This window comes from Lepidothrix coronata, unplaced genomic scaffold (assembly GCF_001604755.1).
Source record: "Lepidothrix coronata isolate B3197 unplaced genomic scaffold, Lepidothrix_coronata-1.0 Scaffold39, whole genome shotgun sequence".
In the NCBI taxonomy this organism is placed as follows: Eukaryota; Metazoa; Chordata; class Aves; order Passeriformes; family Pipridae; genus Lepidothrix; species Lepidothrix coronata.
In genome coordinates this window covers 3511018-3536245 of record NW_016690219.1, presented here as the reverse complement: position 1 = coordinate 3536245, position 25228 = coordinate 3511018, and the positions used below count along the sequence as shown (strand labels likewise).

Below are 25228 nucleotides of genomic sequence, written 5' to 3'. Positions count from 1 at the left end.
AGGGTCGTCCCTCTGCTGGTTGAACCTACTCTGTACAGAGCATCTTACAGCAAATCATGACTTTTACCTGTGGTTGTTGCTCCTTCAGGGGCTTTTCACATGACAAGCTCCAGGATTGAGAAGATGAAGCTGCCTTTCCTGTGCTTTCAGTGCTTCCTGCAGCTGGCAGCCTGACAGAGAGGGAAAGTGGAGAAGGCAGCCTAGATCCAGCAGAGAATGGGGGGAATGGCAACTGGTAGTGAGTAACAGCAAAGCAAGGGGTGGGACAGAAGGGGAGGTGAAGGAATGATGGACAGAAACAGAATAAGGGCTGGATAATAAGCCAGAAGTTAGAAACCGGTGCAAAAGGTAGCAGAGGGTGCAGGAAAGAAAGGAGAGGTAGGAGGAGGCTGAAGAGAAAGGGTTTCCCACCAGTGGAACACCCTGTCCTCCGTAATTCAAAACTGGTACCAAGTTTTGGCATCCTTTTTCTTCCCAGGAAACTGCTGTGAGAAGTTCGGTGAAGGCACCTCTATATTCACATCCTTGTAAATTTTCCCTTTGCAGTGGAATGCTGTGTATATGTTGATGTACCTATTGCCTCTAAAGGAGACTGGATAACTGTGATCCACATGTCCCTTACCCTTTAAGCACTTGAAATTATAACTTTAAAGTTTAACCTCTCTATTTTTTTGAGTATCAAAAGAGAGAGTCCTTGGCTTCCTACTGGGAAAGGCAACAAGGTGTGTTTTTATTGCAAGCACAAGCAGGACCCTTATCAGGTAGACCACAAATAAAAATAGCTGTGCTGTACCATGGAAGGAAGAGAACAGAGTTTGAACCTTAATTAACTCCTTCTTTAAGTATCAGACAGCAATCAGCACAAATTATGGAGTAGGAGCTTTTGGCTCTTGAAAACAGGGAGCCTTTCCTTCCCTGCCTCCTCCTCTCCCCACAGCTGCAAGAATCCAGCTGAGATTAAGAATGTTGGGTTTTTTATAGCACTTGTAAAAATCAAGTCCACAATCAACAAGACAAAGAAAACCATCATGAAAGGAAGCAAACAGCCAGCCTCGGTGTGTGTGTGTGTGGTGCTGGCTGGAATGGAGCCTCTCCAGAGCAGCTGAGAGCCTGCTCAGCAGTCTGAGCGGAAGGAGCTGGCAGCCTTCAACCAGCCCTAATGAGCCTCATCAAACAAACAAACAAAGGGCCTTTGCAAATTAGCACCAAAGACAAGTGTCGGATGATTCTTGTGGTTCTGTGCAGTGCATACACCCCCCACTGCCTCTGGAGGTGGGGGATCTGTCCTAACATCACCCCTCTGAATGTGGGGCAGCTGTTTTGAATGGGACATTCACCCTTCTTCTGAGGCTATCAGTGCAAAACTGCTGAGTCTGGCAATGAGCCCCTTGACTCTGGATAAAGTAAATCACATCTTAAAGTGACTCCATCACTGATGATAATGACCTGTTCAAATGGTTTGTACTGTTCTTGTCTTCTGCTCATGGGTTGTGAGAAGGCCTCCAGTTCACAGGGCCATTGCAAGAATGAGAAGCACAGCCAAGCAAGTTGAGCTTCACAGACACTGTCACACTTACTTGTGTTCCATTGACTTATTGATGAAATACATTGCTCTGCCTCTCTGCCTGAGGTGTGCCTCTTCCTCCTAATATAGCATCTCAAGTCAGAAAAAAAATATTATCTCATCAGTTTGCAACACAACTAGAGGTATCTATTTCTCACTCAGCACAGGACCATATTCCTCAGTAAAATTTGCATATGATCTGAAAATGTGGAAGGAACAGTATATGCTTAGCTATGACAAACTTTCCTTCCTGTGGCAGGAACAGCACAAGCTGCTTAATAAATTCCCTTTCCCCCCCAGAGCTCTGGTTTGTAATAAGAACAGAGAGTAGAGAATGATTCTTACATAAAACCAAACTGCACAATTCTGTCTAATTATTTGCCCTTGAAAGGTGACCTTCTAATCTACCTTTTGAGGTATTTTTTTTCCTCCCTGTGATTCTTTGCACAACTGTCCTCATGACAAATATTGTTTGATCTGGGGACAGCCCTGTCTGGAGTGTTTGCATCAAGAGCCTTTTGCAATAAGCTGCAGCTCCTAACTTAATGAGAATGAGAGCCTTATGAAAACTACAGGGCTTTCAATAGCAAGTACAGCTTCTGTACAGCACACATAAATCTCTCTTTACTGAGGAATAAACTGTTAAATTTTGCTACCCTCTAGTTACAAAACAGCCCAAATACTGCAGTGTTTGCATAGAGGAACATGGCTTTGTTTCAGTCTTGACTCCTCTCTCGGGAATGAGTGTTGGGAAGGCTTCTGGGGAGGGATTCACCCCAGCATCTTGGTTATCCTGCACTGCAAAGGGGAATGAGATTACCCAAATGGGACATTTTCTGCCTGAAACCAGACAAGAAAATGCAATTCCAAGATACTGCTAATGTACTCCAACCATGTCCAGTCCCATGGACTAGGCTGGACCAAAACCCAAACCCTCCGAAATGTAAATGTGGATGTTGTTGCATCCTCAGCCCCAACTGTGTCATCCTATAAATCTGCTTCTGCCAGGCTCCATTGCCTGTTAATGTAGGAATAACTCAATCATGTGTGAGGGCAAGTGGAGGTGTGGGGTCTCAGGTAACACCAGAGGGGGTAGGGAGATTTCATCAGCAGGATGACATGGTTATGTGTCTGCAAGGGAGAGTAACAAGGAAGAATAATAGGAAAAGGCTGCAAGAAGTATCTGAGCAAGCCAACACTGCATCTAGAGCTGTAGCCATGTTAGATACTAGAAGGAGTCTGGGAGCTGTGGGAGGAGAGGAAAGGTTGACATGGGATAAGCAGAGCTTAGAGAAATTGGCTGCTTACAGTGACAGGGCTGCAGCATATTGGACATTGAGGCTGAAGACTTTGGACAGAAATTACAGAAGTCACAAAAATCAAGTGAATTTTCAACTGATTTTAGCTTTTACAAATTCAAGCCTTGACAGATGAGGCTGCAAAAGATCAGGATGGTACCAGTTTCTTCAGTCTATTTCCATCCTGATTGCAGACAGAACTCAGAAACACTTTCCTGAATGCTCACCATGAGTTAGTTTGACGTCTTGAAAGCACAACCAGAATAATGGCTACAGGTTATGGCAAACCCTGGCTTTATTTGATGAGTCCTTATCCAGGAAAAATTAACATCATCTTTTCTAAAATGGATATCACTTTTCTAAAATAAATCTGAGGAACAAAAAGGCAGTGACCAATGAATCATAGTGAATTGCTGATGAAAATGTAGCTGGGGATTGTTTGGCATGGCACACCCAGTGATGTCAGCTGAGTGCAGTAAAATGGAAACAATTGATCTTATCCTGCCTCACTTGCCGAAGGAGTGACTTGGCATCAAGCTGTGCAAAGCAAAAACTTTTGCTTTTTGACGCTTGTTTAGAGTAGCATAAGTAGCAGCTTTATGGTGTTTTGTAAGGACTTCTGAAAATGTTGAAATTAGAATTGTGATTTTTGTTAAAATCTTCCGTTTAGAAAAATTTATTTTGGATTACGTATGATTTCGTGAGCTGTGTTGGTCAGTCTCACTTCATATGTTTTGGTAATAAAAAAAAAGTAGTTTTTAGACATAAATTGTGTCTTTCAACTCTATCCCTAACTGACATGTAAATTTAGAAGACTGGTTCATGAGGAATAATATGTTTGGTGGAATGTAGCCACTCTGTCAGGCACCGAGGGCATCAGCCACAGCTGGGTTCAGTTTCTAAGGAAGGATAATAAACACTAGCCTGAGCCTTCACTGAGAAATGTGAAGAAACTCAAGTCCCTGCACAGACAGTAAGTGACATTCCCTTCCTTCAGACTCTCAAATTACTTAAAAGAACAGCATCATCCTGAGGGAAGAGAGAAAATGAAGACAAAGAAATAAAAATTACAAACTAACCAGCTCCCCTTTCCTTTCCATACAAGAACACCATATCACATTTCTCTTATCTTCTTTCTTGATGGAGAAGCTGTGAAGGCACCTGGAGGTCTCCCACCCCAGATACCCCCAGGCCCTGCTGACACCCAGATGCTCTCAGGGCCCCAGTCTGGGTTTCACACCATCCTTGAGGCTGCACCTGACTGTATTGCATGATGCTGCAGCTCTTCGTTCCTTCCTCACCTGCCTCCTTCCTTCACCTGTTACTTTTTCTAACTCATCTTTTTTTCCATTTTTCCCTGATAGCTTCTATTCTACAAGACACCACACCACATTCAAGTGCAACTGGGCTTTACCCAGAAGAAAATTCTCAGATAATTTTATTGTATTTTACCTAAAACTTTCACGTAGCAAGGCCTTAAGCAATTGCACCACATCATGCAGGCAACTCACCCCAGTGTGTTTAGCTACAGCTGGGGACCCCAGACTTTCCAACTTTATTACAGCCCTATTTTTCACTCAACCTTGTAACATAAATTTATAATTTCTTTAACAAAAATGACTTCATTTTTGGTAAAGTAAAAAATTAAAATTGAGCCTGGTCCATTGGTTGCTTCTATGCAATCCCCTTCTCTATGCTAAGACCAATAGAGTTCTTTTTCCTAGGACTTTCATCCTTCTTTAGGAAACAGTTCCTTTTTTGAGCCCACACCAGCAGGATTACAAGTATTTACCTTCGCCTGCATTTCCAGTTTCATCATGGACACATTGCAGCTTCCCTAAGACTCAACAAATATTGCAAGTAGTCATCCAATATTTGTTTGTCTCCAGACTTCTTCACTTGTAGCCAAAACTGGATGAGTGCAAGATGCCATGTGGGATGTGGGTGATTATTTTTAGCAGAGAATCCACCATGCTATGTTGATTTGTCATTTACACCACCTTTATTCCAGAGCACATTATTGCCAGAGCAGAATTAAGCTCTTTTTAACTGAATACACCGGTCATAAAGGGAATATTTGCCTCCTTATTTAATGGCAGTGGCTCATGAGCTATTAATTCATTGACCATTTCTTATTGTGTCTCTGTCACTCAATAATTATGTAAGAAAATATTCAGGCTTGAAAGCAGCATCTGTACAGGAACACACCAGCATGGGAGCTGTGTTTAGAACCTCTTCTCTTATATATAAATGTTAGACCAGTCCCCCATTTTTCACTGAAATATAAGGAAAAAACTTTTATTGTGAGTGTGATAAAACATTGGGACAGGTTACCCAGAGAGCCTGTGGAGTTTCCATCCTTGGAGACACCCAAAACCTCACTGAACACAGCCCTAAGCAATGTTTCAAGCTGACCATGCTCCAAGCAGGAGCTGGATCAGATATTCTCCAGAGGTGTCTTCCAACCCCATTTTGTGGTTCTGTGAATTCTACATGATACGTGTATAATTGAAAAAGTGTTCTAATTTGTTTTCTGGGGACTGTGATGCCCATTTGTGCCCCAAAGAAGGTGCAGAGAAACTGCTCAGAGACAGAATTTTCAGTCTATAAGCAGGAGGTATTTATTTTTACGACCGGGGAGCAGCCAGGTCGCCCTGGACAAACTGCTCCAGTCGAGAAACTTACAATTGAGCTTTTTATACACTTTTTGCCAAGCAATTACATCACATATTATGAATATTCATCATATTGCAACATCTACTTTTAATATTTATAACAGGCGGAGTTGAGGCGGAGTTAGAGGTGTGGTTTTTAATTTGGGGAGAACTTCGGTGGTCGTTCCTGTCTTACTTCATCATGAACTCAGTGTCCTTTCATCATCATCTTCATAAACTTTTGAACCTTCCCTAATTTGGGTAGTTTCCTTGTGCATTTGGCAGGGATTTTCAGTACCTGGCAAGAGTACCTGATTTCTTGGCTTGTCCCTTTTCTTATCTCCCTTTGTTTTCTTCCATATGTCCTTTTTTGCGTGTGCTAGCATTTTTAGTTCTTTCTGTTCATGCTTATGTTCTCTTATGTCAGAGTGTCCTGTATTCTAGTGAATTTATTGCCTCCGCTATTTCTTAATACTAAGTTCTCTGTGCCTTGCTTAAAACCTGCATTTGGTGTTTAACTCTCTCTAATCCTTACATTGCTTTACTAAATTCGCTTTCCAGGTGTTACCTGGCTTCAACTGGAACTTTCCCCTCTGAACGGAACCTTCAACAGCAACAAGCAAAGAGCTCCAATCCAACAGAGGATACATCAACAGCACAACATCATCTAGGCATAGTTCAGCTAGGATGGGTACTACTGTGTTCAAAGTACAACCGTGCAGAACCACTTTTTACACCTCTGAACCATCTTCTTTGTGACTGTGGTATGGCAAGGGCTGGGACAGTGGAGGAGCAGTATCCTGAAGCTATGGATTAGCTATCCATAGCTATCCATAGCTGTGGATTGACATGGAACCTTGGCAAACACCTGTGTGTATGGGTTACACGATACCCAGAGCTGGATTCTTCTCTAGGTGACCTTACATGTTTGCATAATACACTTCTCCTTGTAAGAGGAGCCCTGTTTCCTGTGTCACAATTTAGTAATTCAGCAATTTTGGAAAGGTCAGATCTGGAATTTAGCCTATTAATAAAAATGTAGGCAATGCATTGCAGGCTAAGTGGTAATTTCAATTTAGCATCAACCTGAGGGCACAAGCCTCATCCTTTTAGCTGGTTAAATTTATCATTAATAGAAACACTGAAGTAACCAGTGTCATTGCTGGCAGTGTAGGGATTTACCATCAGGATCAGGTGATATGTATAATTCCTGAGCTGCACAAAGAAAGGGAAATCAGTTCAACATGGACATGTAAATAAATGCAGCAGGTTAAAGAATGGAGAGTGTTGGCATTGCCTTAGGTAGCAAGTGTTTCCAACCAAATGTTTTTGAGACTCCTCTTAATAATTCTAATGCTATGACTTAAAGTTTAATGCTATGCACATAAACATGCCCTTTTCTTGTTTTCAGGTAGTTTCATAACTACCTGAAAAATGACATTTGCTGTCCAAGTCCAGCAACAGAAGTGTTGACTTACAAAAACCTAGGGAAAGAGTCTATAACACCAGACCATATGAAACAATGGAAATGGTTTCGTTCTGCAAGTGGAAAATCAAAATATAAAGGGCTAGATTTGCTCTTTTTAAACAGAGAGCAGTAGAGGTCCCTTTGTAGATGGAAAAGAGAGGCAGGAATATCCCAAAATCAGATCTTAGTTGGATTCAGCTTCCTCCTGAATCCACTCTGTCTCTCACTGTTGCTTACAGGGAGGACAGAACATAAATTCTACCAGCACCAGCACTTCAGAGAGATGCTAAAATGAGGTGGGGACAAATTCCCACCTGAAAATTTGCTCCAGTTGTCACAGCTAGGGATAGCTGAGTAATTAAACAAGGTTTACCAGAATCCTGGTTAATATGTCAGCCATAAAAGAGGCTTCTTGACCCTGCAATAAATGAAAAACTTCTCTATACCAAGTGAGAAGACATCACATATCATGCCTGTCAGTCATCTCAGACAATCTAAAACACCATTTTCCCCTCAATTTTTAATACAACAGCCAACAGCAGTCTCTATCACTAAGATGTAGGCATCCATTCTGGTCAAAACCAATATTTTGCTCCTGAAATCCACTCTGTAGCATATAATCAAGAACTGAAGCTTTGTATTATACTGATAGGTAGGTATTTCATGGAAAAAAAATTCCTTGACTAGAAATGTTTTGTATTTTTCTCATCCTCTATGAGGAAAAAAAATAGTCAAAGCATCAATCACACTTGCAAAAAGAAAGTTTCCCCAATTTTTTTTTTTTTTCCTTGAGAACTGCAAAAATGCGGTTATAATGACAGGCCTTTTAAAATGCATTGTTTGGAGTTCTCCTGGATCCCCCTGAGAGCATTCTGCCTAGACTGACATCCTGTCCCTAGAAAGTTTTAAAGGAAATGAAGCTTCACAGTTCTCAACAGGAGAATGTTTCAGTTGAACAACTGCGAGCAAATTCAGTCTGGAAGTTCCAGTGGAAACATTCGTGAGAATTATACAGAAAGTCCTGTCTCTTTGAATAGATTTTGCACCAGTTTATCAGTACAAAAAACATGTTCCCTGTAATTGCAAGGATTGTGTATAAAAGTAGACAACAACATTGAATTCTTTTTCTTTCTACAGTTAAAGTTGGGCTGGCAACTACTCTTATGAGTATACATCTTATATTTAGCATTAATAGTCAATTCAATAATATCCTATTATTTGTAAATATGGAAACGAAGGATGAATTCATGTCTAATGCACATAGCAGCTGAATTTATTTATATACTTATAATCTGAATTATGCTGAACCTTAGTTAACTACAGATCTACATCTTCACCGAATTTTCATCTGCTAATGAACATGAAACCACTACTGACACTGCCAAATATGGCTGGAGCAAAGGGATAACACACAAAACTGAGTAGGCAGTGGGATTGGAGAGGAAATAGGAATGGTGAGAACAGAGGACTTGACCAGCATGCTGGATCATTCTTAGTGAACTTGGTCATTACGATGAACTTGAATTTTGTCTTTGGCACCAAGAGAATATTTTTTTACCTCAAACGGAAGAGAAGGGAGGGAAAGAAAGAAAGAAAGAAAAAAAGCAAGTAACAGGGCTGTAATAAGCAGTACTGAAATTTAAGAAGATAATTTCTAGTTCTTAATCAGTGACCTCATAAAGTGGGAATACACACAAATGGGAATTGAACTGATGCAAGATTTGTCTGGACAGAACCAGGCAGTTGCATCCCACACTGAGTCTCCTTCTGAAGTCTGTTCAAAACTCAGGCTAAGAGTAATTACGTTAATTGTGTTAAGAGATTTCTACACAAATGAGTCAACATTCATAGTAAAAAAAGGCTTTCTATTTCTATTTGCATCAGGGTTATGCACCAGAATTAAGACTATGGAAAAAATGCTATTTTTTTTTCCCCAAACAGAACATTTAGAAGAAACCAGAAAATGAGAAAACTCAGTTGTTAAGACACTAGCCCTATATACTTGGACATGTGGGCTGAAATATATGCCAGACTATTTCCATGCCAGAATGTCCTATTGTATTTACCTGTTGGAAGATAGATGGCAAGTATCTTAGATGGCAGGTATCTATAGATGGCAAGGAACTGATACTTACTGGCTTTTGATCAACCTTTATGTTTGCACAGGGTATAGTCAGCTTTCTGGACAAACATTCTTCCATCAGAGAAGTTGTACCCACATAAAAAGCCTCAGAAATAGTATTTTGCTCCAAACATGATGTAATGAAGACATTGTTTCATTAGATTTTTTTTCTGTTTTTATTTTTTTAATGGCAACACACATGGATGAGCATTCAGTGCAGAACTATGAAAAAACTTAATTTCCTAAACAGTTCTTAGCAAAGTCTCCATGAAATTGCAGCCAGGATATTACTCATCAGAGCCCATTGTCCATTTTCCAGGAAGACTTTGATTAAGACAAATTTATTACTAGGTCCTGATAATGCCTGTAACAGTAAGAACTGAATGATAATGACTGCCAGTCAGTTTGATATAGCCTGTCTTGGAGGAACTTGAGTCAGTCAGGATCTCAATTTATAATTTGACTTAATGGCAGTGGGTTTGGCTTTAAAATCATCATCCAATATGCTGGTACTTGGATATTGCAGGAAGAGAGCTCTAAAAAATCTGATTTGATCACAGTAATATTAGTAGATTAGGCAACTATATGTAAGAAACTACACTGACACCACAGCTATAAGGAATAACTTAAAGACATTTGAGCTGGTTTCCCATATCTGTTCCACAGGGGTGCCTGTCTCCCATGGGTTCTGCCAGCCCTGTGTGAACAGCTAAAGACTCCACTGGTGGTACCTACCTACATGAAAGCAAGTGGATCAAACCTCTGTTATTTACCATAACATTTATTCCCTTGTGAAATAAACATTAATTTGACAGCAGGAGTGAATTGACGTGGAGCTGTTATCCTGTGGTCTCCACAAGCATCTCATCTTTGTGTCTCTGCTTTTCCCTTTTTGTTGGCTGTTTCACTCACAGACATGTAACACTGTGTCACATCAGGAGTCTGATACAAAACCAAAACAAAATCAGTGAAATGCTCTGTCAGAATGGAAAATTCAAGTAAATGATAATCATCAATTATTTAAGGTAATGATAGTACATTAGCAATTATTCATTACATAAGGCTGCCTAAGCAGCATTGCTGGGCAAAGCTCAGTCTCTCTTCATATCCACTTAGAACAAGGGCAGCAAACCTCCCCAGCCCTCATCTTCCACTGCATTGCAATATCATGCAGAAAATTCATCAGGTCTTAAGTCAACACCAAAGCTACCACTTAGTTACTCAGTGTACCCCATGATGACAGCACACCTGCCTTGCCTCATTCTAGTGCCCAGATCAAATGCAAAAGTGGGCTGAAGTAGAAGTGAAGTAGGACATTGTCTAATACAGAGGTGTAGTTGATGAAGTTTTTCTGTCCCAACCTCTTGATCTCCTTTTATCAGTCCTGATCCCAGCAGCAGGTTTGTTATAAAAGGGGATCTGTAATTCCCACACTGTCTACTCTGCTGCTTTGCTGAAGGCCAGTTTTGGGATAACACTGTTAGGCATTTTGTGTAGGTGAAGCAAGTCAGGTTATCAGTCTGGCCTCAAAGAAGGGCTAAACTGACCATACACACACATATTCCAAAAGTCTCAATCTGTGTGAAATGGTCAAATACTCTCTACAACATGAAACTCACTTTACCTATCATCAACATCTGCCTGATATATTAGTTAGCATGGTTTGTAAAGGTGAAGGAATGTCTCTGTAACCACAGCGGTAGCTATTACAGACCAAGATCCATAGTTTTCTAAGGAAAACCGGCTTAAAACCTACACTTCAATATCACAAAAGCAGTGATCCAACTCAGCATACCATCTGTTAAGAGCCTTGTTACCAAATATCAGCTGGGGAAAAAAAGTTGCAATGGGTTTATGTATAAATAGAAGATGTCAGTTTGGAAGCTTGTCAAACCAGCAGTTTTCAGAGGAACTATTTGTAGAAAAAACATGTCAGCTTCCAATTTTATTTTTGTTCTTCTGTGGAAGATGTATCTTAGAATTGATGTTAGTGATTTTTTTATTCTTTGTGATTAGAGAGCAATCAGATTCTTTTTATGATAGCGTGCTTGTTCCTCCTTAGTAGAAGTTTTGTAGCAATTGACCTATTTTTTATATAATTTTCACAGCTGAAGCGAGATAATCCTGTATAAAATAAGTTTGAATTGACTTATTTTCCATATGCTTTACACAGATGAGCAGAGACAGTCCTATATAAAATAAACCCCTACTATTAGTATTCTTCCTCTTTCTAGTGCTCATTTACCCATATAAATCCCACTGGCAATAAGGCAATTACACCACAGATGGTAGAGTTCAAACAAATTAGATTCTACTGTCTCTTCACAAATAGCTTCACTGCACAAACTTCTCCCAAGCACGTATGTGCCAAGCCCTCATCTTGCCACTCAATTGCTTGCATAACATCACCAAAATGCTCTCTTTTATCTGCATTTTATGTTATCATCAGTGCCTCCTCACTAGCTCCTTCACTGCCTTAGTTGGCCCCCCACAGCCATCTACCTGGTTATCACCCTCAAAATGCAAGTGAAGGACAAACATCAGGTACTCAACAACTCCCAAAGTACTTTTCCCATACTTTGCATCTCTTCTTTCCAATTTCTCTTTCCTCTCCCACCTCTCCTCCATGTGTGTATGTGTATGTGCCTTCTATATCCTATATCCCTCAGAACACAGACCACGTCTCCTTGCATGTCCATATAATGCTTTTTACAAGGAGACTTCAGCTCTGGTTACACTGAGGGTTCTACTGCTCTGGATTACAAATAATTAATATCTTCATTAATAGAGAAAATCCGTTTCCCTGCAGGTTTTGCATAGACAGATTTATACTTATTTAGTAACTCAGATTAGCTTGACTTGCTGCTGTAAATAGAAAGAGTCTTGCCCTGCCATGAAGGAGAGCTAAGGCACCCCCTCTAAATACGGAACAGATTCTGATAAAGCTTGAGGAGCTGGACAGCCACCACACCATCAAATCAAATTCCTGACTACTGCAAAGCCAGAAGGGTCTCCACGTGATGTTCCTCTGATGAAATTGCCTCGATACACATTGACGCAACAAAAGTAACCAATTTCTGTTGCTAATTGTCTACCTCTCTGGTTGGGGTAACCTCGAGTTCTGGATCACTTCCATCCAATTTCAGCCACAGCAGATGCCTAGTCCTCTGTGGGATGGGAGTGGTCCAAGGTGAATGTGTCTTTGAACAATCTGCCTGTAGCGTTTGTGATTTAAATTCATAGGACACGTGTCCTCAGAGCAAAAGGGGCACCTCTAGCTATATTTATGACACTCAAAGGAAGACAGAATGACACCAGACCGTGTATTTCAGCTGAATCAGAAAAGAGGTGGACAGAGGACAGAAAAACTGTTCAAGATGTCTAACTTCAGCTCAGGCATCACAGAGTGAAAGCATGAAGGTCTGAAACCAATATTTGATTGAGGTCTTAATCAAATCTTAAATATTCAGCATATCCTTGTGAATAGTTTTAAGCTTAGTGGATATAGGAACTCTTCCCTGCAAATACTAGATTTCCCATTTAAGGACAACAACAAATATTTGTCACACTAAAACCTAAGAGAATTTTTAATTGACTACACTTTATAAACTGTTTTCTAGTTTTCAAGTGATTGGACTGGTGCTTCCTGCATTCTGTGAGTGAACATTTTCTTCATTAAGCAAAATTTGCATTTAACTCTTTTCTTTTTAAAAGGAGAGATTTTCTCTTATTGATAGAAACAGCTTTCAGGACCCACTTCTAGAGCTTTCTTACTACTAAAGGTATCGAGATATGTATTTAATAATAAAAAATATAATCAAGTCTTCTTTCATTTACACAGAAATCTTGGCATGGAAACTCAGAGAAGGTAAATTTCTGTCTCCAAGGTGAGGTTTTTAACTTAGAGAAGTTGTAGTATCTACTGTCCTCCATCTGGAAGGTATTTGTAGTGTGCTGGTTGCTGCATACAACCAGATATGGAGGCAATCCTGAAAGACTAAAGGGTCCAAAAAGATGGAGAATTTAGGATGCCATTATAACAAGCCCAAATAGAGTACATAGAGAAGTAGTAAAGCTTACCTGTTCTGGAAATTGAAGAACTTTATTAAGGTAAATTTTTGCAGGAAAAAAAAAGTTGTTAAAGAGGTGGAAATAAATAAAAAATGAAAACGGGCAGAAACAGGGAAAAAAATTGGAAGTGGATAATTTATTTATAAACATGGCTTTAAAAATGAAGTTACTGAATAGACCAATTGTCACATTTCTGCTGTGTCCTGGACGTATCTTTGCTACTGGCTTTGTCCTATTTGAAGTGAATTTCTCACTTTTTTATTTTAGTTGCTTCTTTTTTATTTTTTAAGGATATTTTTGCATTACTAGTTATAGCTACCTGCAATTACTTCCAGTTACTTTTTACACATTTAGCTTTGGAGTAGCAAAGTCTCACAGCAGCCAACAGTGAATATAGCCCTTTGAGATTTACAGCCTATTATCTTAAAGGTGGGAAGAAGACAGTCCCAAGTGTCTGATAATAACATCTAAATTATATAATTTAATGTATAAATTATATAATATGTAATATCTAAAATATTCTGGGTAAGCTTTTGTTTGACTTAACTGAGGCATTAAATTCTAAAGTGGAGAGGAAAAGCAGGAACTGATGTAAGATGGGGTCATGGTATCTTGAGGAACTCTAGGGTTACAGAAGACTTCTGGGACCTTGTCAAGGAACAGGGAAAATTCAGATGATAGTTTTGGAGCTTTCAATTTTTTTGAAACTAATGACAGCTAGAAATACTGCAGGCAAAGCACTGAACTTTAATACATGGCAAGGCATTATTTCTGTGAAATACAGGATCATATGCTGCAAAAGTGAGAAGGGGAACTAAACCCAACTGAATGTCAGAGCAGGAAGGGCTCATGGTTGGCTGACAATTGGCTGGAGCAGACAGGGAGGCAGCATCCCTTTAAAGCAAAAGATTTTAAACAGTCAGACCCCATCCAGAAGTGAACTGAAAAAAAGCATCACAGGCTGTTAAGGAAATATTTCAGCAGTATACTTCCCAGTGTCAGGATTCTAGGTCTGAGCAGGAGCATCGTATTTGGTAAGAGTTGATGCAAATTCATTTTCCCTCATGTTGCAGTAGACCAGAGACATGAAAAATCAACATTTCAGATGGACAAAAGCCATCAAGAAATCAGTAACACAACCATGAGCCTTTGTCAAACCACATGACTAAAAAATAATACTGTTACCATAGCCTCTAAACTGCCTTTCAGCTGGAATGTATATGTTCAGAAAGAAAATGTGAAAGAAAGCCAGGAGAAAAACACTTAAAATAAGTTTTCTTGTATCAAAAAAGTATTGCTACCATAATTCTGAAAAAAAACCTTTGGCCAATGCTGATTTTAGATGCACAGTAAAGGGAACATTTGGATTTATTACTGCGAGTCAGTTAGATGAAATTTCTATTTTCATTTCACCAGAAATAGAAGTACTGGTGCTACAAGTTCTCTATCTATCTGTTTGACATGTACATGTATAAAGGAAGGAGTAATACTTAATGTGCGTTGCTTCCCAAATGCAGAAAATTGAAAAGAAGATATCTTTGGGTAAAAAGAATGGTTTGCAGGGCTAAAAATATTCAAATGCATTAGGAAGAAAACAAACACTAACAAAAGTAAGGAAGCAGTCAAATAGGCAGTGATGCAGAGCAGCCAGATGTGTTCAAAAACTTATTCTGTTCTGTATTTTGAAAGAAGCAGAGTGATCTACACTTATCACTCTAGGATGACAAAGTATTTTTCAGTCCATAAGTAACTCAGCAGGGTATCACACCATAACCGTAAGAAGGAAAATTCTTTAGCAAACCCAAATATCTTGCACCAGAAGGTAAAAAAAGTTAGCTCAGGGAATTTTGGGTAGTTGCTGTTTATTTTCAGTAAACCTGGTACTGGCATAGTCTGCAATGATCAAAAACATCACTATGCTTCAGAAAGTGAGCAGGGATAACTCAAGTAACAAAAGCCCCTTCTATAAACCCCAAAAAATTAATGGAAAACCTGACTGAGCATTCATTTATGTTAGAGAGAAAGAACAGGGATATAAGTACTGCCTCTCAACAGTATCTCTTGAAAAATAAATCATGCCACATAAGCCTGATTACAGCCTTCAGAACACTACAAGTTCAGCTGATAAAGGAGTCAGTAGAGATATAGTGTGCTTAGATTTCTACAAGACATTTGACTTAGCTCAGAACAATCTGATGAAAATATTAGAACATTGCAATATTAATAAATTCAAGTTTAAATAGATTAGACAACAACCCAATCTCAAAAAGTAGCTGTTAATGTGAAATCATTAAAATAAGAGATTAGTTGTCCTTTTTTATGAGATTGGGATGACACATTCATTGAGCCAGTAAAAATGTCTTCTAGTAAATTCAATAAGAATTGGCAAATTTGTAAATAGCCATTGCAGAGCAGGCAAAAGGAGGAATCTTGATTACTAGTTTTTTAAACTTTTATTTTGAACTCTCACAATGTGTCTCAAAGAGCAAGGGCTGCAGTGCAGATATACAGACTAGGGCTGGTGGAGCCTCATAAGCATTTAGATGTTGTAAATGGGTGATCATGGAGCAAAAAGGAGGTCTAGGAAGGAAAAGTTAATTGTCATTGGTAACACCAAGACCAGAATGAGACTGCATAGTTTTGATTTTTATGTTTCATAAGGAATAGGGAAATGCAGATGAATAGGTTGATGGAAATCACTGTACTGTGGGTACATGCTTCCAAAAAAAGGAGTAAGTTAGCTGATATGAAATGAAAGGAAAAAGTAGAAAACCACCTGTGAACATCTAGCAATGAGCATATGGCCAGAGACTGTGCTCTTAGCTGATGGTGGAATTCCAGACTCTGTTTCTCCACACGAAGAAAAGATGTCTTCCTTCAAGGTTCTGTGTAGCAAAAAGTAAAATAAAACTAAGATTTGGAGCTCAAAACAGGCAAAACTTAGTAGAAGTCATTGGTCCACTAGAGACATTAAGACAGGTAAAGAAGAGATCTTCTCCACTTTTCATCTCTAAATCTATGTTGCATGAATGTCATGGACAGTTTGCTAATCCTTACGCTGGCAGATTTTAAAAAGATATATCTTTCTCAGGGCAATCCCAAACACAAGTACAGGCTGTGTGGAGAATGGATTGAGAGCAGCCCTGAGGAGAAGGATTTGGGGTGTTGGCTGATGAGAAGCTCAGCATTACCCATTAACGTGCACCTGCAGCCCAGAAAGCCAATTGTGTCCTGGGCTGCCTCTAAAGAAGCTTGGGCAGCAGGTCAAAGGAGGGAATTCTATTCTTCTACTCTGCTCTGATGAGACTCCACCTGGAGTACTGTGTCCAGGTCTGAGGTCCTCAGACCTGGTGAATGTGGTTCTCTTAGAACAGGTCCAGAGGAGGCCACAAAGATGCTCAGAGGGATGAAGCACCTCTTCTGTGGAGGCAGGCTGAGAGAACTGGGATTGTTCAGTCTGGGAAAACCTTGGAGAACCTTCCAGTACCTAAAGGAGCTACAAGAGAGCTGGAAACAGACTTTTGAGAAGGGCATGGAGCGATAGGACAAGTAGGAATGGCTTTAAACTGAAAGAGGAGAGGTTTAGGTTAGATACTAGGAAGAAATTCTTTACTGCAAGGGTGGTGAAGTACTGGAGCAGGTTGCCCAGAGAAGTTGTGGGTACCCAATCACTGAAAGTGTTCAAGGTCAGGTTGGACGCAGATTTGAGCAACTGGATCGTTTCCCTGCCCATGGCAGGGAAGGTGAAATGGGATGATCTTTAAAATGCCTTCCAACCCAAGTCATTCTGTGATTCCATGATCTTAAAACTGTCATATATACATTGAGAAGGGCACAAGAAAACTTGCCTTCATCTATTTATGTTCTGATCTGGCCAGACCAGAGCTAGTAATTCTCCAGAAGGTGAAAAACTTCATATATCCTCAATATTATACCTTGGCTATGTCTCACATTTTGTATTCCCAGTAAAAAAAAACCAGCAAAAATGTGACTGAAGCAAATGTTGTTTAAGAGAGAGCTGAGATTTTTTTCCTCCATTCATTATAGCTGTGTTTTGGCACCAAGGAGGAAGGCAAAAAGCTGTTGGTGCCCTCTTATCTTAACATTTCCATTCCAGCCATAGGCAGTCTGTAATGAAATCACATTTGCTAGTGTGTCATAATGTTACAGCAAATGCTGCCATTCAGCTGGGATATTCCATTGCCCTCCAAGCAACAGTCAGGAAATGCCCTATAGGATAATTGACAGGCTACTGTGAATTACACAGCTATAAATAGCACACCATGGATGCCTGGTGAAAGGACGATAAAACACTAGTGCAAGTTGAGTTTTTATGAAGTCATTTGCACCACAGAGAAGTATTTATCGCTGTACTTGCAATTTTTCTATATTTCCTTCCCCAATACATATAGAACAAGGAACAGCCAGCTATAAAGAACTGCGAAATACGATCTTTAAGAAGTTCACTCTCTCTTTCATTTCTGTATTATTTTTCTTCCTGCTCCTTTGCTAAAACTCCTGTAGCACTATTCATATCTGATCAATTTTCTTCCTATCTCTTCCTCCAAGCTGTTTTCCCATCCATAAATCTCCCCTATTCTTCAGATCAACACAAAAGACAGAAGAGGATGGGCATACATGTCTTGTTAACGTGCCTATGGCTTCTGCTTTAAGGAACATAGAGATATAGCACTCAAAATTCTCCTTTAGTACAGAAATAAACCCCTCATTTTCTATTCTTAACATTGAAGAGACAACTTGAAGGATCATATGGTTGATTAGGGAAGAAATACCTCCCTCTGAACGATCCATAAAAGATTCGTGAAAATTTGAAAATTAAATGCAACCTTCAGGAAGGTTAAAGACAAACACCAGTAGACATGACTGTTATTTCTGCGTGGACAGCATACCCTTATCCACATATACAATACTTCAGCAGTAGATGAAACATAGATTACTACTCATGCAACTGTTAATCCAAATACATCTGTATTTTTGTATTCCGATATACTCAACAGAAGCACAAAGATGAAGTCAAAGGAATCTGAATATCTGTACAATTAAAACACCTCTCCAAAATATTAGTTTCCATCTTTGCTACATTAAGTTGATTAGATAAATGGCTTGGAATTCTGATCATAGAAGCTTTTTGAATCCATCAATAAATAATTATCATTAAAAATCTCTCATCTTTTACTAAAAAACAGAAGCAGAGAGAGATAGTTGAAATGTAAATCATTAAGCATAGTTCTTAAAGCAGTACCACTTCTCCCCTCTGACCCAACAGTATTCAAACTGTTCGTTAGGGAAAAATAAGGAAAAAGATAGTCAAGGCAGGCTGGAACCTTCATGTTTACTTGAGGTCAGTCGTCCTAGTTTCCTGAAAGCAAAATATGAAACAGTCACAGGGAAGAAGTAGTAAAAGGAGGATGCAATATTTTGTCTCCATCTTACTACACTGCAGAGGAGAACAACCACACCACAGTATCCTCAATAGCATAAACACAATCTCATATTTTAGTGATTATTTCAGTTCAGCATTAACCAACATGTTAGATCTGATTCTCTTTGAGAAGCATCAAATCTGTACTCGATTTTGTATGTCACTGCAGATTGTTTGGTTTTGGGACATGGTTTCCTACAAAACACAGTTAGTAACTGGTGAGAAAAAGAAGATAAGGAATAAAGGGAAGAAAGGGAAAGGTAAATAAGAAGGAACAAGAAAAAGAAGAAACACAAACAGAAGTTTCACACTGCAAGCAAGGATCTTGGTCTGTCTTGGGTTTGGGAGACGTGACAGAAAAGAGATCATTCTCCTTCATTCCATCAAGTGAGAATATCTCCCAGAATAACACAAGTCTGATGGTAACATAGACCATACTGGTCTCTCTGAAAGTAAAGATAAAGGGTCTTTCCATTTGTATTTCATTCACCTGGTCTCAATGTCACATTAAGTCCTCCAGGAATAAAGATGGATGTTCTCATTCTTTTCTTTACTAGTTTCAGCTGATCAGTTTTTGTTCATTTACTTTTGATCATGATCACCAGACATCCCAACATTGTTCTCAGGTGGTATCAGCAGACAATTTGCTGAGGTGCATTAAGTGACTCCATGCATATGGCTAAACAAAGGCAAATGAGCCCACTTAGTATCTCCTTTAATGAGCAGAAGAATAAATTACTGAGACTCAGCAGATGCAAGGGAATTTGTTAGACTACTGTGACTCAACTGTTTATCTGAGTCAATCAGATAAATCTTCTAATTCGTAACTTGTATGAAGTGCAAGCTGCAATTTACCTTTTCTCCAATTATTGCTTTATCTTATCCATTTAATTGGAGGTTGATTTCATGTCAGGGCAAAGACATTCTGTGAACTTACACTGAATTTTTCACAAATGCATTTCTGATCTCACTCATAGATTTAATTAGCTGAGTGTCTACCTATCCAGACATTTCTACGGTCTTTGTTATTCTGAGAGCTGTGAGAATACAAAAGAAATGAAAAAAAAAATCAGCTTACTCAGAATGTAGGAATGAAATCTGTGATATAAAATTATAAAGTGATTCACATTTTCATTATTATCAGTCATAACCAGACAGATTTCCTGCCAGAAACTCATCAGTTTGCAGAGTATTTTCAGCATTCATTCTGAACACTCACTCCAAGAAGTCTGGTCCGGAGAAAAGGTTTTCATCACGCTAAGTACCAGTCAAATACTCTCTCTGTTCCTTCAACTCTTTCTCAAAATTTTGCCCCTGCTGTTTAAATTTTCTTTTTCTTTAGTCCACTGAGCATCATGGACTCATTTAGGTTAAAATCCAAGGAAGGAAAACAATGACCCCATCACAATCTGGAGCAGGATTTAAGGTATGTCTAAGGCTGTGATTAAGCCAAATCTTCCTTCCCTGACCTGGTCCTTTACAAAGATCTTAGTTTTTTACTAATAATATAAAAAGCAGAAACTGGAGAGCTGATTTTGAATTAAAGAATCATACAAAAATGAAGACTCCTTTCTCTGCAGCCACACGGGCTTTTCTATACATTAAAAAGCAGTTAAGCCCAGAGTTAACACTACAGGCATGCAAAGGAAAAAAAGAGAGATGAATAGAGCAGAGTTTAAAGGAAGTCACACCACATGCAAATAACCAAATCTGTAAGTGATGCTCTGAAGAGAGGAGAAGCTCTCTAAAACTGTCTCAAAAGAAGAAAGGAGGCCAAGCTTGGACTATTTTTACATAGTGTCAATTTGCAGCTCATCAGCAGGACAGCAAGGGAGGATTATGCAACTCCTTCAGGATGGTTATCCTGTGAGGAATGTAATTAGAAGGGCTCTGCTCTAAAAACATGTCAGTCTTGAGAGGTTTTCTCAAACAAAGATAGCTACTACCCATCCTGAAAATCGGTCAGGGTCAGGACATTAAAAAAAAAGGGAAAGGAAAGAGTAACACAGTGAAGGTGTCCATGTAGCAGCTTTTTTATCCCTCCCTTTTACCCATGAGGATGGCAAGGGCAGTGGAAGAAAAGGCAACCCTTCTCTCACCACAGAGTACCAAGGAAGGGCAAATAGTCTACAGTGCAGACAGTGGTCATGTCGTCACTTTGCTGACAGCAGTGTTATCAAAAGAACAGGAATTCATAGTAACAGCTGGAAAAAGACCAAATATATGGGAGGAGAGTAGTGTTCCTCCTTTAAAGAGGGTGGGGTTTGTGCACTGTAGGTCTGCACACCCTATAGCTAGGGATTGCTGAAACACAACTAAGATTTTGTTTACATTCATATGGTAATTGATTCAGTAACAAAGTGTTTTCTGACTGGTTATGCAGTAAATAACTACACTGAAATCAGGTGGCAGGCTGGGATTGCAAAACCAGAAGCAAAAATGGCTTAGGGTGCACATGCTTCCTGCAACATTCAGGTACCAGAGCACCTGAAAAAGTGCTCAAGTTGTCCTTCGCAAGACAGTCCAAGGGCTAATGCCAGAAGGAGCAGATCCTGTGGTGCATCCATCCTCCCAAATGCTAGACTGAAATCACAAGGCACCCAGTTCAACTGCAGATGTGTAAGGGTTTGTTTAATTTTTCAGTCACTAAATATAAAACTAAGTCTAAAAAAAAGGAGTTTTTTTCACTCCTATTATTCAAATGTGGATACGTTTTCAAGCTGAAAGGTTTAAGGCCATTATTCTGTCCTGTGTGTTGTTGCTTTTGATCATGATAATAAAAGATGTAATCTAATCAAGTTATTTATTCCTGTAAACAGACCACAGCATGGTAACTGCCCCTATTCATTCATGAAGGTGTTCAGTATATAAACTTAATGTGCATGAACAGCAGCTCTGTCAACACAATAGATGGTCCTGCTATCAATCCATAAACTGTGCAGGATTCCAGCAACGGACTTCTCTGTGCTTTGCTGGCTCAATAATAAAAGGCATCCTCTTCAGAAAAGGGAAATCAGAAGGAATCTGATCATCTGTGCACTGACTTCCATATGCTACTGTAATGATGATTTTCCAACCATGTTTTAGTGATGAGGCACCTCCTCAAAGAATGGGAACAGAAGTACGGCCATTGTCATAGTACCATGTTTTTTATCTCAAAGAAGAGACTCCAGTACTTATTTTCATCAGTGAAACCAAGCAGGCTGATCAGTCTCTTTTCCTCTTCACTACCCAGCATGCATAAACATAATCTCTTGTCTCATGCACTCTGCATCTGGCTACTCACGTAATACAGAGGCAGATGCTCCATGGAAAGCAGGCAGCATCATCAGCCTTCCCCTCCAGAGACAGGCCATCTTTCCTATCATGAAAGCATGAGCTGTCTAGCATGACAGAAGAAGCATAGTTATGGACTAATGCTCATTTTCCCATCTAAGTACCAGCCTAGATGCCAAAAGTAATCACAAAGGCTCCTACTTATGTTGACCTGACCCTTGCTAGGTCCATTCACAAACCACGTAGCATTAACAAACCTGTGTTTATCAGTGTATTAGGATGCTGTAGTTCAAGACACTGGTTCAGACTCTTGCTGATCAGTTACCAGACCCTTTCCGACTCTGCTGTCAGTGGGCAGAAGAAATCATAAGTCTCCTACTGACAACTGCTACCAACAGGTTGAATATGTTCCAAATGGCAGTGTCACAAACAAGCCCTTTAACACACAGTGGCCCCAGAGTAAAGATAAGAGCCAAAACTTCCTGAGGGTCTGAAGGGCTCTGAAGTTAGTAAATCCCAGTGGGTTTTGTGCAGCTAAGAAATAGTCAGCTGTTTTTTAAAGCAGAACAGGGAAGGCCCTGAGGAATTTGCTAACTTAAAATAGGAAAGAAACACCCACACCCACAGCCTGTTTTAGATCCAAAGCAAGGCAGTAATGAAGATCCTGAAACTCAGAGTCCCCCTCAGAATTTAATTTTAGCATCTTAGCTACTGTCTTATTTCAAAAATAAAAACTCTAAGAAGAGAAAATCAAACATCACCCACTCCCTTTACTACATCTATGTCAGATCTCCCACTCATCTCCCTTCCCCTTGGCTCCAAGCTTTTCCATTTCCTGATTAAAGTCAGAGGCAAGGGATTTTCCCATTATCACCTGCATATTACATTTTAAAGATGTGAAATGTCTAGATATGAGCAGCAGCACAAAGACTTAAGCCTGAAGTCAGATACAGGACCTAAACTGAACACTTTAAGCTCATCTCTGTGCCAGGGACAGGATGTGGCATCTAGTTTACCTGTTCAATTCAGATGGTTTGCATGTACATTTGCATTGCTTTGTCAACTATTACTCCTAAATATGTACTGGATTCCTGGATAGAATTAAAGGAGGGATGAAGGAAGGCCTTGAAATGGTCCAAAAGATCTTTATCAATTTGATGCAGGTTCTTGGCTCTGACAGCACTGATGAGTGGATGGTCTGGATTGTTCATTGCCCCTCTGATTACATATGACATCATAGATGCCTGATTTCATCTTAGATACCATGTGACATCACCTAAAAAAAAAATCATATACACCTATGGAAAGCTCCAAGCCAATTTCCTCCTAATAAAACATAGCATGACACACACAGAAGAAACCTGATGGAGGATGAATGAGGGAACAAACCTCTCGAGGCAGATGTTGGTCTGTGTTAGGGTTGGACAGGGACTGAACAGCTGCTCTGGAAGAGCTCTAGTATTGAAACAAAATATATTCCACTGCAATCCAGTCTTCTCTTGTTGCATTCATCCATGGAGTAATTTAGTCTTTCTCTGTCTCCCAGCTGAAGGAGATTTTCTCTTTCTTTTGATAAAGAGGGGTTTTAGGGTAACATCTGATTGAGTCCTCTCAAATGGATCCTTTCAGACTGTATGATGTGGGCTGGAGAAAGGAGGAGGAAGGCAGAAGATAAATCTACCTATGCATGGATGTATAGAAAGATGTATATGTAAGAGACATCTATTAGTTATTAATAATTACAGAAGTATTCTGGGCTTCTTTCCTCTTGCATGAAAATTTATGTGTTACTAATGAAATAGTGTATATCTTAACTATATTCCCACACAAACACAGTTACTTGGTTGTAGCTTTAAATTTTAAATATTAAAGTGAAAGACTTGAGACCTATTTCTCAGCTGAAATTAATTAAGTTTGCCTTTATTGTAGTGGGGAAACTGTCAATCTCTATTTTTGCTTCTTGGAATATAAGTTTCTCTTCATAGATGCAAAAATAAGGCCACAAGAACACAAACACAGCAAGGCAAGACCAATCTGCATCTAGAACAATCTGGTGTTTCTCACAGAGATCAATTACAGATATATAGTGAACATGTAAAATAGCAGAGGCAGAGTAGTTATTTCTGCACTCCTAGGAATCAGGTGTCTGATTTTTTTTAGGGATTTTCTGAGTTCATAAGAGCCCTCCTGTTATAACATTTAATAGTTTTTAGTGGCCCTCTCTCCTTGCTACATTTGTTTCCTGACCCAATAATTTTTAACCCTTGTAAGGCCGATTTTTGGCATCCCAATTGTTCTCCAAAAATAAGGCCCATGGTTTTATTAGACACTAGGTGAAAAAACACTCACTGTTACTTCATTAGGTTTTTTCCTTAATTCTTTTGAAATAAAAATAACAAGGGTTTTTTCTGAGTTCCACTTTTTCATAGCACTCATTACTGCAGATTCCTCCATCATATTTTCCTGTCAGACATTTTTTCTTCAAGCTAATGCATTTTCACTATTTTTCATTCTCCTTACATAACATTTTTTTTGTGTTTCTAGGCATCCTCATGCCCCATCCTTCTACTGTTTCTAGGTCTAAACAGCTCCTTTTCAAGATGGGTTCATTGGTATTCAGGATATGGGCAAGGCATAGATTTATACAGTGGCATAATGATCAGTTCTGATTCTTTCTTCATTACTTTTCTAATGCATCCTAATATTTTATTTGCTTTTTTGACTGCTGCCAAGTATTAGGATGAGGTTTCCAGAGAACTGTAAATATTCAGCTGCAAAGTTGTTGTAAAGTATTTTCATACATAGTCCTTGATCTAGTTTTGTTAAATTTTAACTCAGTTGATATTAGTAGGGCAATTTCAGAGATATACTGGCATAACAGACAGGCCTCTAAAGAAGTGCTATAAATGCTCCTGGGATGAACAGTGTCATGTGAATGTGCTTCATTTAAACAAGGTGAAGGCAATTTAAAGAAAAACAAATTTTGCTTTGACTCTGGAATGTGGTCTTGAAAGTATCCATGTGTACAAGAAGACAGTTCTTGCTACTGTAGGCTCCAATACTTCTTTGCCCAAACATCTCACTGAAGAATAAAGGAGTTTTATTACAAAATTGAGAAGAGATGAAAGAGGATACATCCCTGCCATGCTCAGCACAGAGGAAAAGATAGTCCTTGCTGCAAGGAACTTCTTATCTAATTAATACAGAAAGAAACAGAAAGATGAGAACAGGAAGAATGGCAACAAAAACAAATCAATAAAATGGTGTTTAGTCAGGAGAAATGGCTGGAATTTTGCAGGGAGAACAAAACCCCAGCAGGAAGATGGCAATGG

At 39.3% G+C, this 25228-nt stretch overlaps 1 long non-coding RNA gene across 1 annotated transcript; it reads right to left on the bottom strand.

Moving 5' to 3' along the window:
- Positions 1-9929: 9929 nt before the first annotated feature.
- On the bottom strand, positions 9930-23083 carry LOC108496385. The gene is made up of 3 exons (XR_001874440.1): positions 22913-23083; positions 21907-22003; positions 9930-10048 (listed from the first exon to the last, which is right to left on the bottom strand). It is a non-coding gene; the product is annotated as an uncharacterized LOC108496385 (long non-coding RNA).
- Between the last annotated feature and the right edge of the window lie 2145 nt (positions 23084-25228).